Source organism: Hyaena hyaena, unplaced genomic scaffold, assembly GCF_003009895.1.
Source record: "Hyaena hyaena isolate Hyena2069 unplaced genomic scaffold, ASM300989v1 scaffold_320, whole genome shotgun sequence".
Taxonomy (NCBI): Eukaryota; Metazoa; Chordata; class Mammalia; order Carnivora; family Hyaenidae; genus Hyaena; species Hyaena hyaena.
In genome coordinates this window covers 462187-478357 of record NW_024080952.1, presented here as the reverse complement: position 1 = coordinate 478357, position 16171 = coordinate 462187, and the positions used below count along the sequence as shown (strand labels likewise).

Here is a 16171-nt window from a genome sequence, read left to right as displayed (position 1 = left end):
CAAAATGTATTCACTGATTGTTTTATTAATCCAACAAATAGTTTTCAAGTTTCTACCAAGTGTCAGGCACCGTAGCAGACACTGGAGATGCAACATTGACCAAGACAGACAAGATTCCTGCTTTCATGGAGCCTACATCCTAAAGCGGGAGATAAGAAAAACAAGGGAAAGAATGAGTGAATGAGAGTTTCAGAGGGTCAAATTCCTTAAAGAAAATAAAACAAGACTATATGCTAGATGCAGTTTTGCAACTTTAGCACTATAGATACACTGTGCCAGATAATTATTTGCTGTGGGAGAAGGGCTGTACATCATTTAGTGGCATCCCTGGCTTGTAGCCACTAAACACCAATAGTACCTTCTCAGTTATGGCAACCAGCAATACCTCCAGACATTGCCAAGTATCTCCTGGGGGTGCAAAATCACCTCCAGCTGAGAACCAGTGCAAAGTGACCAGAATGGAAGTGGGTCTTTCTTTTTTTTTTTTGTATGGTCTGGCTTGGGTTTTTTTTGGGTGGTCAGGGAAGGCCTCTTTGAGGGCTTAAAAATGACGGGGGTGGGGTGGGGGTGGAGGTGGGGAGAAAGACCTGAAAATGATTTTGGAAGAAACCTTTCCAGACAGAGTTGAACAGTAAGTACTAAGACAATAGGTGTTAATAAACTTGGAACCCTAAAGGAACAGACAGAATGCTTGTGCACCTAAACCACAGAAGCAGGAGATGGTATCAGAGAGGCAGGCAAGAACAGATCACAAGATGACACAGATCCTTAACAGGCCAGAGTAGAGGGGTCAGATTTTTTTTCAGGGTGCTGAGAAGTTTAGATGAATGGGAGGATTTCTGGCTAATTGTGAAGAAAAGCATGTTTCTAGCTAGACCTTTAAATATGGATAGGTCTGGATTTTTACAGGCTGAGATCAAAGAGTATTCCAGGTATAGATGAGGGATCAGAGATGATAATATGTGTCTGGGGTGGGGCAAGGGATGAACAGAAATGCAATTCCAGAATTGTGACAAATGTAGAATCTAATAGAGGAAGAAGGGATTTTTGAAGGGTGTCTTCCACCAAACACTTCTGGAATAATACTTCCTAACAGCTAAGAGGAACTCTGAAGGAGAGTGTGTTCTAAGCAACATATTGGCAGCAGCTGTGAGCTGTGGTACCCACTGTGTGTGTGTGTGTGTGTGTGTGTGTGTGTGTGTGTGTGTGGACTCCGGCTCAGCCTCAAACATGCCCCTTTAGGGAGTGAGGGCCCAAAGCCAAGGGCAGGCCGAACTACCCAGCAGGAGCCAGAAACTAACAACCCAGGGACAGGTGACTAACATCATAAAGATGTCAATGACTTGATTCCAAAATATTCTTGCTTAGAGGTTTAGAGAGTCAACCCTTTGAGACCAAGGGGGACAAGGATAATAAATTTTAGCTCTTTATTCCAACTTCCTCACTGTTGTGTTATCACTACCATTTTTAAGTACCTGCACAAGTAAGGCATTATTCTAAGTGTTGTCCATTCATTTTCTCATTTAATCTTCTGAACAATCCTATAAGGTAGGTTCTCTTATTTTCATCATTTAAGGAAAAGGGGCACCAGAGTCTAGAGATGTCCTGGAACTTGTTCATGGAATCTGAAGCCTAAGCAATCTGATTCCAACCCTAACTCTTCACCAGCACATAATACTCAGGTAAAGCGATCCATATCATATGCTGCTCGGATGAAGCAACTGACAAAGATGAAATCACTTACCAAAGGTCACACTGAGCTACTGTCTGTCTGAGAAGTAATTAACAATAAATTGCTAGTATTTGAACACCTACTAGTTTGTTATTTTTCTAAGTACTGTGTAGGAATTATCTTGTTTATTCCTCATAAAAACTGTAAGAAAGGTCTTATTAGTTGTCTCATTTTATAGATAAGAAAACTTATGTCTAGAGATCTTCTCATTTGTCCAAAGTCACCCAACTGGCAAGTTGTGGAAATGAGACAGCAACTTAGGTGGTCAAATGCCCAAGCCTTTACCCCTAATGTTGAATCACAGAACCCAGTTCTCTTCCCGCAACAAGAGACTATTTTAGAAACTCTTACCATCTTACTTGGTAAAAATAAGGTGTGTGATTTACAAAAATGCAACATTATTTAAAAGAATTTTGCAAACAAGAACATCTGATAACGCAGTCCCTTGGAAAGGCTCCATTACTTTTTTCCCTTTTTGTGGAGAAGTTTTAAAGAAAATATGTTAAATTCATTTGTCAGTTCATTTCACACGATACCTTAATTCCCAAACAAGTTTATGAAAAAAGGTCTCGGTGCTCTGATTTTGCATTCTCTCATTAGAGTCCCAGAAGGTACTATGTGGAATCTGTGTGTTTGTCTGACTTCCAGTGGCTGACATAGGAATGCCAGTCTGCTGCTATCGATGAATTAGCACATTCACTGTGGCACCAGTGTGACATAAGAGAATGACCCAATCTGTTGGTGATGTAATCTGTTGAAAAGTGTATATTCTTAAGGAAGAAAATTGGAGGTATTCAAAGACATTCATTAAGCAGTGAAAGAAAGCCAATATTCGGCATTGGGAGTTTCAGATTTAAGTCCAGGTGTACCAATTAAAAGCTCTGTGGCCTTGGGCAAGTCACTTTAACTGTTCTGAGATTAGAGCTCTTCATTTCTCAGAAGGCAAATATAATCCTGACCCTGGCCACCAGGCTGGTTGCAATGTAGATCAATAAGACAATTTGTGCACGGGTGGTTTATGAACTGTGGGATGCTCTAACAATAAAGGGAGACATTCATAATAGAGATGTCAAATAGCTCGTTACAAAGCTGGCTGTTTACTGAACGAGGGATGGTGTGTCTCTTCTCTATTAGGTCTTTTTGACAATGGCAGCGTGCCGAAACAAAACCAATTCAAGTCTATGTGTTCTAGAGCTAGAGAAGGAACGAGGTCGCGAGCAAGGTATTTATGCTTGGGGCAGCTGCTCAAGATAGAAACTGAAAATTTCCAGTATTTTAAGGCACTAAATCTAACCTGTTTAAGTAAAATTTGAGTGAGATAAACTTTGCAGACCCAAGAACAACTATCTTTGAGATGTTCAATACCAATAATAATGATTGTAGCAGTAGTATCTCATGTATCAGTGAACCACTTTAATGATTGTTATAACAGTAATAGCATCTCACATATTCATCAGCCACTTTTAGAAACAAAATATTCTAAGCCTTCTACCCTTAAAAATGATTATGTATTCTCAGTTCTCTAATTGCATATCGGGTGGGCTTTGATTCATGGAGTTTGGCTCAGACAGGCTGATTGGGCTCAGTGAGGCAGGCCCACCTTTCTTCTTATGGTAGATTGGGCTCACGTGTGCTTATTCTGGAGTCCAGGCAAGGAGAAAAGCAGGTATCTATGGTTAAGTCTTGCTCGTGGCAACAGAAGGCGAGCAAGAGACCATGTGTGTGGCCATATTTCAGGCCTCTGATCTGAGGTCCTGCTCACTAGGCACTTACTTTGTGTTGAAGCAACTGTGTACTAAGAGATTTATTTTACCCTATTCTTTTGCATAATCTTCACAGCAACCCTGTGAAGCCAGGTTCATTTTTATTCTCATTTTAAAGACAAGTACCTGAAGGTAAAGAGACATTATGAAACTTTCTCCAAATCCGACAGCTAGTAAATGGCAGAATCGGGATTCCAGGATAGGCAGTGGGACTCCAGGAACTTATAAAACTTGCCAGTACCTTCTAGTCACTGTATAAATCTTGGCCCATCAACACTGTGATTAAAATGGGACTAGTTTTAAAATGTTGAATATGTCTGGCTTCCTATGCCATCACACTTAAAAATATATGAATTTTGTTTTATTTATATCATGAAATACTTGCTATGTACAAAGCATCTAATAAAATCAACACATATGAAGCTACCACGCAAGAACTAGAATATTACCAATATCTTTGTATGATCCTTTCTGTATCAACTTTCTGCCTCTTCCTTGAAGGTTACCATTATCTAGAATTGTATATTTATCATTCTCTTGTTTTATAAAAAAAAATTATATTGAGAGGATATATCAAATAGTTTTGCTTGGTTGATCCCTCAACTGTGCTATCATGTGTACCTATAGTTATTTTATTTCTTAAATTGTTGTATAATAGTGAATTTAATGAATATATCACAATATATCTATTTTCCCACCAATGGATATTGGGCTATTTTTAATATTACTCTACTAAAAATATTGCTTTTATGAACAATCTCACTAGTAATGTATGAGAGTGTTTATTATGCAACATTCATTTTATTTTATTTTATTTTTTCTTTAACATACAATGATGTATTGATTTTAAGTGTACAAGTTAGTGATTCAGCAATTCCATGCATCCCAGCAAGTGTGCTCCTAAATATCCATCACCAATTTGACTCATGCCTCCAGCAACCATTAGTTTGTTCTCTATAATTAAGTCTTTTTCTTAGTTTGTGTGTGTCTCTTCCTTTTTTTCTGCTTGGTCATTTCTTTTTTTTCTTAAATTCCACATATGGGTGATATCATATGGTATTTGTCGTTCTTTGACTGACTTATTTTGCTTAGCATTATACTCTCTAGTTCCATTCACATCATTGCAAATGGCAACATAACTTTTTTTATGGCTGAATAATATTCCTTTGCATATATATACACACACACATATACACACCACATCTTCTTACTCCACTTATTTATTGATGGACATTTGGGCTGTTCCCATAGTTTGGCTATTGCTGATAATGTTGCTATAAACATTGCAGTGTATGTGTCCCTTTGAATTAGTGTTTTGTATTTTTTGGGAAAATACCCAGTAGTGTTGATTGCTGAATCATTGGGTAGTTCCATTTTTAACTTTTTGAGGAAACCCCATACTGTTTTCCGTAATAGCTGCAAGAGAGTGGAAGAGAGTTCCTATTTCTCCACAACTTCTCCAATACTTTTTGTCTCTTGTGTTTTTGATTCTAGTCATTCTGACGGGTGTGAGATGATGCCTTATTGTAGTTTTGATTTACGTTGCCTTGAGGATGATGAGTGATGTTGAGCATCTTTTCATGTGTCTATTGGCACCTGGATGTGTTTCTTTGGAAAACTGCCTCTTCATGTTTTCTGCCCATTTTATAATTGGATTATTTGTTTTTTGCAGGTTGAGTTTTATCAATTCTTTATATACTTTGAATACTAATCCTTTATCAGATATGTCAGGTGCAAATATCTTCTTCCATTCAGTAGGTGCCTTTTAATTTTCTTAATTGTATCCTTCACTGTGCAAAAGCTTTTTATTTTGATGTAGTCCCAAATGTTTATTTTTGCTTTTCTTTCCCTTGTCTCATGAGATGTATCTAGAAAAATGTTGCTACAGATTTTGGCTTTTGGCTTGGAGGAGGCAACGGTGCAACAGTCTTCAGTCATTCCGAATCCGGGTGCATTTAACACCAACACCAACTGCCTCCACCATGATGCCTGAGTTTGACCTCAATGAGATCAAAGTCATATACCTGAGGTGCAAGTGGCGAAGTCAGTGCCACATTTGCCTTGGTCCTGAAGATTGGCCCACTGGGTCTGTCTCCAAAAAAGGTTGGTGATGACACTACCAAAGCAACCAGTGATTAGAAATGTCTGAGGATTACAGTGAAATGTGACCATTCAGAACAGATAGGCCCAGATTGAAGTGGTACCTACTATCTCTACCATGATTATCAAAGCCCTCAAGGAACTGCCAAGAAACAGAAAGAAGCAGAAAAACATTAAGCACTGTGGAAATAGCACTTTTTTCTTTACAAATAGTTTATAGTCAAGTTGTTTTCCATATAACACCCAGTGCTCATCCCCAGAAGTGCCCTCCTCCATGCCCATCATCCCCCTCCTCCCCCACATCCATCAGGCCTCGTTTTGTTCTCAGCATTCAAGAGTCTCTCATGGTTTGCCTCTCTCCCTCTCCCCCGCTATTTCCCCCCTTCTTCTCCCCCATGGTCCTCCGTTAAATTACTCCTAATCCTCCTATATGTGCAAACATATGGCATTTGTCCTTCTCTGCCTGACTTGGAAATAGCACTTTTGATGACATTGTCAACATTGCCCAATAGATGCAGCATCAACCTTTATCCAGGGAACTCTCTGGAATTATTAAAGATATTTTGGGGACCACTCAGTCTGTGGGCTGCAATATTGATGGCTGCCACCCTCATGACAGCATAGATGGCATCAATAGTGGTGCAGTGGAATGCCCAGCTAGTAACGTTGCTATATCCTTTATCAGCAACATTACTGAGTATACTCTTTTCCAGGAGTTTTATGGTTTCAGGTTTCACATTTAGGCCTTTAATCCATATTGTGATTATAATCTTGAGATTATTTTTGTGTACGGTGTAAGAAAATAGTCCAGTTTCATTCTTGTGCATCTTGCCGTCCAGTTTTTCCAACACCATTTGTTGAAGAGACTGTTCTTTTCCTATTGGATATTCTTTCCTGCTTTGTGGAAGACTAATGACCATATTATTCTGGGGGTTTTTTCTGGTTTTTTAATTCTGTTCCATTGATCTATGTGTCTATTTTTATGCCAGTACCATACTGTTTTGACTACTACAGCTTTGCAACATAACTTAAAGTCTGAGATTGTGATGCTTCCAGCTTTGCCTTTCTTTTTCAGAATTGCTCTATTTGGGGTCTTTTGCAGTTCCATACAAATTTTAGAATTGTTTGTTGTAGTTATGTAAAAAATGTTCTTGGTGCTTTAACAGGGATTGAATTAAATCTGTCGATTGCTTTGGGGAGGACAGCCATTTTAACAATATTTGTTCTCCCAGTCCATGAACATGAAATGTCTGTGCACTTCTTTGTGTTACCTTCAATTTCTTTTATCAATGCTTTACCATTTTCAGAGTACAGATCTTTTACCTCTTTGGTTATGTCTATTCATAGATATCTCATATTATGCTACATTCTTATGAACACTTGGTATTGTCAGATCCCATAAGTAAAATAATATTTTATTGTGATGTTAATTTGAATTTCTCTGCTTAATAAGAAGGTTTGGCACATTTTGATTAGGCAGTCTAACATATATATTTTATCTTCTGTGAACTGTGTATTCATGACCCTACTCAATCTTCCTATGGGGTTATTTATCTTTCTTATTGATTCTTATCACCTATTTATATATTATATACAGTGTATATACATAAAATTGTCCATTATTTATTATAACATCTCCTCTCAGGTTTTGTGTTGTGTTTTCATTCTCTTTACAGTGAATAGTCAAAGGATTTATCAATCTTTTCCTTCAAAGTTGTACTGAGTTGAATAGTGTTCCCCCAAACTCGTGTCCACTTATAACCTGTGAATGCGACCTTTTTTGGAAATAGGGTCTCTGTGGATATAAGTAAATTACAATAACTGGTTTTCTTACAAGAGGAAAAATTAGACACAGAGAGAGGAGACACAGGGAAGATGACCACATGACAATAGAGGTAGACACTGGAATGCTACCATGGTAAGCAAGGATTACCAGGAACCACCAGAAGCTAGAAGGGACAAGAAAGGAATCTTCCCTAAAGGTTTCAGAAGGCATGTGGCCCTGCAGGCACCATGATTGCAGAATTCTAGATTCCAAAACTTCAAGGAAATAAATTTCTATGTTGTAAGAAACCCAGGATGTGGTAATTTGTTATAGCAGCCCTGAGAAACCAATATAATGGTTAACAATTTTTGTTTTAAGAAATGTCTTTTAAATCCTAAAGCTATAAAGATACCCTATATATTGTGTTCTAGACTGTAATTACTGCCTCCGTATTTAAGTTTTTAATCCATCAAGTACAGATTTTGTTTATGGGCATGTGTAGGAATCCCATCTTGTTGGTTTTTTTGTTTTGTTTTGTTTTTCTCTTTGGATAATGCACTGTCCCAGCACCATTTACTCAAAGGTTCAACTTTTAATTTGAAAAGGCTCCCAAGTATATAAAATTGCCATAAAAGTTTGATCTCATTTTGGGGCTCTTCTGAGTCTATTTCATTGGTGAATTTGCCTGTCATATGGTAAATTTGCCTATCATATGGTGAATATGCATATGATAATTCTAGTCTAATTATTGTAAATTTATTATCATTCTTCCTATCTAGTAGAGTTAATACTTTCACCGTTCTCTTTTTTTTCTTTACAAGTCTCTTGGTTATTCTAGAGTATATGATCTTCCATTAAAATTTAAAATTAGCTTGTAAGCTTTTCTTAAAAGTCCATTGAGATTTGGATTAAAATTTCATTTAATCTATAGATCACTTTGAAGAATTAACATTTTTATAATATTAAGCTGATCGATTTATAAAAATAGTTACATGTTTTTCTTTGCATTTTAAAATACGTTAATAATGCATTATAATTTTCTCCATATAAGATTTGTACATTTATTGTTGAATTCATTTCTAAGTACCATGTGTTTTTTGTTGCTATGTAATATTTTCCTTTCAAAATTATGTTTTATAAGTATTTGGTTGGTGTACATAAATGCAAATTTTTATTGTTGATATTATACCCACCTTGCTAAATTTTTTTATAATATTTACATGCCAAAAATGAATGCAGCATGTATTCTTCTTTTGCAATATTTATACTTTTTGCTCTTTTTTTCAAAGTTTATTTATTTATTTTGAGAGAGAGATTGTGTGTGTGCGTGTGCGTGTGCGTGTGTGTGTGTGAGAGAGAGCAAGGAATGGGCAGACATAGAGAGGGAGGCGGGGGAGACAGAAAGAGAGAGAGAGAGAGAGAGAATCCCAAGCAAGCTCATTGCTGTCAGTGCAGAGCTCAATGTGGGGCTCGCTCAAACTCATGAACCATGAGTTTATGACCTGAGCTGAAATTGAGAGTCTAATACTTAACAAAAATGAGCCACCTAGGCACCCCAGTCCTTATACACTTTGTATCTTTTCCTCTCTTTGCTTCTCTGTCTGCAACCTCCAGTATAAGGCTATATAGAAACAGTAAAATTAGACATCTTTGTCTAGTTTCCTAGTTTTAAATTTAATGTTTCTACTGTTTTACAATTAAGAATTATATTTGCTGTAGAATTTTGTGGGGATTTTTGTAGAATTTTGTGGGGGTTTTTTTGTAATCTTTAAGAGATTAAAGACATTTCTTCCTATTCATAATTTGCTAATAATAATGAATATTATCTGAAAATGACTATATTCTTGATTTATAAAGCCCTTTGCCACACAGTACATACAACTGAGAAACACCAGCTTTTAAAGTCTTACCACCATTGTTTTTGTGAAATAATACAGCCTCACTATAGCTGCTATTATTTTAACTTTTTCTTATCTATTTATAACTTATTGAACAATTCACAAAATTGCTACTATTGACTTTATAAATCCTAACTTCCTAATCAAATATTGATGAAAACTTTAATTCTCCAAAAATCACACTCTCTCTAGAGACTTGTTATTTAAGAAATGTTGTATTTTTTGAGTTGCAAAAGGGGAACCTACATGGAAAGGGAAACTTAAACACATGCTAAGAAAAGGAAATCACAGGTGTTTCTTCTGCATAGAACTGGTCTTTGGATTGTAATGCACAGAATACTTTGAAAGGATTGTTTCCCAGCTTTCATCTGTCTGTGATCGTATTTTAGGAAAGAAAACCAAAACTCATTGAATACAGTGATAAAATGAAAAGATTGTTGCAATAAAAGTTTTCTTAAATGAATATAAAGCATGGGTTAGTCATTCCTAACAGTTTGATAAGAAAAGGAAGAAGGCCAAAAAATAAACACAAACCAGTTGCCATCGCTTTTAAGTTAAATAGATCTGTAATTTTTTTGTGTTCTGTTTTCAAGAGGGTGAGTTTCAGTGTAATTCTGTTAAGAACAGTATTTCCCTATAATAATCACAAGCTTTGGGATGTTCTAAACAGTTATCTTCTTGGAATTGTTACCCTGAAACCTTGCAATTGATTATGCATATAAATCGTAAGAAACTTCAGTTATTACAATATTTTAAGTAAGAGATAGTCATACTGGCTACAATGAAAGAGATAGGAAATACCAAGTGATAGGAATTGCCATGTATTTCAGATGTGAGTGTGAAGTGCCAACCACTTTTGAAAACTGACACTTTCTTTTTTTTTATTATTTTTTTAATGTTTTATTTACTTCTGAGAGAGAGAGAGACAGCATGAGCAGGGGAGTGTCAGAGAGAGAGGGAGATATATAGAATCTGAAACAGGCTCCAGGCTCTGAGCTAGCGGTCAGCACAGAGCCCGATGCGGGGCTTAAGCCCATGAACTGTGAGATCATGACCTGAGCTGAAGTCGGACGCTTAACCAACTGAACCACCCAGGCACCCTGAAAACTGACACTTTCTACCAAGGATGAAAACATGCACAATCTATGACCCCGAAATTCCACTCCTAGGTATATATGCAACAGAAATGTTCACATGTTTATAAAGCAACATGTTTTGAGCATTCATAGCAGCATTATTTTTTATAACCCCAAACTGAAAACTATACAGATGTACATCCTAGTGGAATGGATTAATATTGAATATTAACTCATCAGCAATGACAATGAACCAACTGTAATGGTATGAAGTCTCGTGGATCAATCTACAACTTCAATGGTGAGAAGTCAGGATGAATAATCCTAAAATTTGTATGAAACCAGAAAAGTCTTTGAATAGCCAAAGCAATCTTGAGAACGAAGAACAAAGCTGGAAGTATTACAATCTCAGATTTCAAATTATACTACAAACCTATAATAAATACAGTATGGTCCTGGCACAAAAATAGGTACTTAAATTAATGGAATAAAATAGAGAGCCCAAAAATAAACTCATGGTTATACGGTCAATTAACTTACGATAAAGGAGCCAAGAATATAAAATAGGGGAAAAAATTCTGTTTAGTAAATGGTGTTGGGGAAACTGGACAATTACATTTAAAATAAGAAACCAGGGGCGCCTGGGTGGCTTAGTCGGTTGAGTGTCCGACTTTCACTTAGGTCATGATCTCGCGGTTCATGGGTTCGAGCCCCGCGTCGGGCTCTGTGCTGACTGCCGGCTCAGAGCCTGGGGCCTGTTTCAATCTGTGACTCCCTCTCTCTCTGACCCTCCCCTGCTCATGCTGTCTCTCTCTCTCTCTCTCCTAGAAATAAATAAAACATTAAAAAATTTAAAAAATAAAATAAAAAAGAAACCAAACCCCATTTTACACTATACTTACAATAAACTCAACATGTATTAAAGGACCAACTATAGTTAAGAGTCTGTTTCTTGTTTCGCATCTCTCTCTCTTTTTCCCTATGCTTGTTCCTTTTTTTTTGCAACTATAGTGAACACACTGATGATTACCAGAGGTGCAGTGGGGGTGGGGGGGGGGGTTTAAACAGGTGATGGGAATTAAGGAGTACACTTGTGATGAGTACCAGGTATTGTATGTAAGTGCTAAAGCTCTATAAATTGCACACCTGAAACTAATGTTAAACGGTATGTTAGCTAACTGGAATTTAATTAAAAAATTTTTAAAAAGACCTAACTATAAGACCGGAAACCATAAAATCCCCTAAAAGAATACAAAGAATAAATTCTTTAACATAGGCTTTAGCAATCTTTTTATGAATCTGCCTCCTCTGACAATGGAAACAAAAGCAAAAATAAACTATTGGGACTACATCAAACTAAAAAGATTTTGCACAGAAAAAAAAAAAAAGAATGAAAAGGCAGCCTCCTAAATGAGAGAAGATATTTACAAATAATATATTCAATAAGAGGTTAATTTCTAAAATAAAGAACTCATACAATTCAACAACAACAACATCAACAACAACAAAAGCAGCCTGATTAAAAATGGGCAGAGGATCTGAATAGATATTTCTGCAGAGAAGACATACAGATCTCCAAAAGACACATGAAGAGATGTTCAATATCACTAAACATTGGGGAAATGCAAGTCAAACCCATGAGATACCATCTCAGACAGAAGGGCTAAAATCAACATGACAAGAAATAACAAGTGTTGGTGAGGATGTGGATAAAAGAAAACCCAGTACACTGCTCATGGCAGTGTAAATTAGTGCAGCCACTATGGACAATAGAATGGAGATTCATCAAAAAATTAAAAAGACAAAGATCAGTAATTCCATTTCTGGGCATTTATCTGAAGAAAGAAAAACACTCATTTGTAAAGATATATACACCTCTATGTTCATCACAGCATTATTCACAATAGCCAAGATATGGAACCAACTTGGGTCCATCACCAGATGAATGGATGAAGATGTGGGGTGTGTGTGTGTGTGTGTGTGTGTGTGTGTGTGTGTGTGTATTATTCAGCCATAAAAAAGAATGAGATCTTGTCATTTGTGACAACATGGATTGATCTTGAAGGTATTATGCTAAGTGAAATAAGTCAAACAGATAAAGACAAATACCATAGGATTTCATTTATATGTGGAATCTTAAAATCAAAACAAATGAACAAATAAAACAGAAATATACTCATAAATATAGAAAACAAACTGAAGGTTGCCAGAGGGAAGGAGATTGAAGAGATGGGTGAAGTAGTTGAAAGGGCTAAGAGGTACAATCTTCTACTTATAAGCAAGTTGTGGGAATGTAAAATACAGTAAAAGTAAATAAGAAAATTAGTCAATAATACTGTAATAACTTTGTATGGTGACAGATGGCAACAACATCCATCATGGTGAGCATTTTGTAATGTATTATAAATGTTAAATCACTATGTTGTACACCTGAAATTGATACAGTATTACATGTTAACTCCATTTTAATAAAAATAATTTTTAAAAGTCAGACACACAATAAATATAGTTAAGATGTCATTACTACCTAAAGCACTCTACACATTCAATGCAATTCCCATCAAAATTGCACCAGCATACTTCTCAAAACTAGAACAAACTATCCAAAAATTTGTATGGAACCACAAAAGACCTCGAATAGCCAAAGTAATCCTGAAAAATAAAACCAAAACGGGAGGGATCACCATCCCAGACTTCAGCCTCTACTACAAAGCTGTCATCCTCAAGACAGTATGGTATTGGCACAAAAACAGACACATAGACCAATGGAACAGAATTGAGAACTCAGAAGTGGACCCAAAAGTATACAGCCAACTGATCTTTGACAAAGCAGGAAAGAATATCCAATGGAAAAAAGACAGCCTTTTTAACAGATGGTGTTGGGAGAACTGGACAGCAACATGCAGAAGAATGAAACTAGATCATTTTCTCACACCATGCACAAAAATCAACTCAAAATGGATAAAGGACCTGAACGTGAGACAGGAAACTATCAACACCCTAGAGGAGAAAGCAGGAAACAACCTCCTTGACCTCCACCGCAGCAACTTCTTACTTGACACATCCCCAAAAGCAAGGGAATCAAGAGCAAAAATAAACTGTTGGGACCTCATCAAGATTAAAAGCTTCTGCACAGCCAAGGAAACAACCCAGAAAATTAATAGGCAACCAACGGAATGGGAAAAGATAGTTGCAAATGACATATCAGATAAAGGGTTAATATCCAGAATCTATAAGGAACTCACCAAACTACACGCCCGAAAAACAAACAACCCAGTGAAGAAATGGGCAGAAGACATGAACAGACACTTCTCCAAAGAGGACATCCAGATGGCCAACAGACACATGAAACGATGCTCAGCATCCCTCCTCATCAGGGAAATACAAATCAAAACCACACTGAGATACCACCTCACGCCAGTCAGAGTGGCTAAAATGAGCAAATCAGAGAACTCTAGATGCTGGCGAGGATGTGGAGAAACGGGCACCCTCCTACACTGTTGGTGGGAATGTAAACTGGTACAGCCCCTCTGGAAAACAGTGTGGAGGTTCCTCAGGAAACTAACAATAGAACTCCCCTATGACCCAGCAATAGCACTGCTAGGAATTTACCCAAGGGATACAGAAATGCTGAGGCATAGGAGCACATGTACCCCAATGTTCATAGCAGCACTCTCCACAATAGCTAAAACATGGAAAGAGCCTAAGTGTCCATCAACAGATGAATGGATCAAGAAGATGTGGTTTATCTATACCATGGAATACTACATGGCAATGAGAAACAATGAAATCTGGCCATGTGTAGCAACATGGATGGACCTTGAGGGTGTTATGCTGAGCGAAATAAGTCAGGCAGAGAAGGACAAATATCATATGTTTGCACGTATAGGAGGATTAGGAGGAACTTGACGGAGGAACAAGGGGGAGAAGAAGGGCGGAAATGGTGGGGGAAAGGGAGAGAGGCAAACCATGAGAGACTCTTGAATGCTGACAAAAACTGAGGACTGATGGATGTGGGGGGGAGGGGGGATGGGCATGGAGGAGGGCACTTGTGGGGATGAGCACTGAGTGTTATGTGGAACCTAATTTGACAATAAACTATTTGTAAAAAAAAAAAGTCAGACACACAAAAAGTATGTGCCATATGGTTCTATTATATAAAATTCAATGTAGAAAAAATATCTATACGACTCAAAAGTCAGACTCATGGTTACTTGGGAAGGTGGGAGGAGTCACATCTGGAAAGAAGCATGAGGGTCTTTTAAGGTGCTTGTGTGTGAATACTGTTCACACAGGTATGTTCAGTCTGTAAAAATGTATTGAGATACACACTTTCATGTGCAAGTATATTTCTCTATGTAAACTGTATTTCAATAAAAATTTAGTATGAAAAAACAAAACACTGTGATAATTGTGTTTACCCACTTCCACTTACATATTATTTTCCATGTTAACTTGATGATAATCAACAGCTAAGTGAACTTAACAGAACTCTCACCACCCGGCAGAATATTTTTTGTAAGTTAACAGACTTTCATAAAACACAAAGCAAAATCTACTTCTACAAAATGGGTTGAGTGGGGCTTTCATAGTATTGCTGTAGCAGGATAATAGTAATGCCCCCCCTTTTTTGGAATAGGTTTAACTGCATTAACACACCTTAAGATTGCAGAATGAATATTCTATTATCCCACTTCAGAAAGGCATTTTATTATACAAACATTAAAATCCACTCCTCCAGATAATAAGACAAATTTAACTGAATTTACAGCCATTTGAGGTTTAACGTCAGAATTTTGTTTTTAAAATGAAAAGTATGTAGACTCAAAATTATCCTTGAAAGGTCCTGAGTAGGTAGTGTGGTACACAGAGATGGAATTACAACTCACTGTCTGTACAAGATACTTCTGTTACTAATTCAATAATTTTTCATCTGATTTAACAGGAGATAAAGAAGCCAGCTTGCACTTACAGCCATATTATTAAGAGGAGACAGAAGTATCAGAAACACATCAGCCTCACAGGCATGTAGGAGCTCAAATGACCTGAGGTAATAGCAGATTTATAGCGACTACCTCAGAATTCTTGTGGAATACATATTCACTGGATAAAATGGCTAGTTGGATTATCTATATTATTTAAATTATTGTCTCCTTCATTCTCTTCTATCTCCCATCCCTGGCGCCAGTGCAGTGCACCAATATTTGAATTCACAAAAATTAATCCCTCATATGGGACTCCATTGTACTATGGAAAAGTCTGAATTTTATAGTCACACAAATCTGGAATCAATGGCTGGATCTGCCATTTACTATCAACTGATAAACCTCAGTTTATTTGTCTGGAAAATGGGATTGATTCTTACATTGTAGTGTAAAAAATGAAAGATAAAGGTATATACAATACTTTGGGTGTTGTATTTGACACATTGTAAGTTCTCAGTAAATGACAGCTATTATTGTTATGGTAAAGAATGTGAAAATAAATGATGGAATTACTGTGATGGATTCTCAAACCAAAGTTTAGTATTACTTTTTTTCAAACTGGAGAAACATTTTTTTACTTTTTAAACCATTATTTATTTATTTATTTTTAATTTAGTTAACATAGAGTATAATAATTGATTTCAGGAATAGAATAGATTCATCATTTATATATAACACCTAGTGCTCATTCCAACAAGTGCCTTCCTTAATGCCCATCCCCCCATCCAACACCCCTCAATCAACCCTCAGTTTGTTCTCTGTATTTGAGAGTCTCTTATGGTTTATATCTCTGGTTTTGTTTTTTGTTTGTTTGTTTTTTGCTTTTTTTTCCTCTCTCTGGTTTTATCTGTT

At 36.7% G+C, this 16171-nt stretch overlaps 1 pseudogene; it reads left to right on the top strand.

Moving 5' to 3' along the window:
- Window positions 1-5408: 5408 nt before the first annotated feature.
- LOC120242877 lies at window positions 5409-15320 on the top strand (annotated as a pseudogene).
- Window positions 15321-16171: the final 851 nt, after the last annotated feature.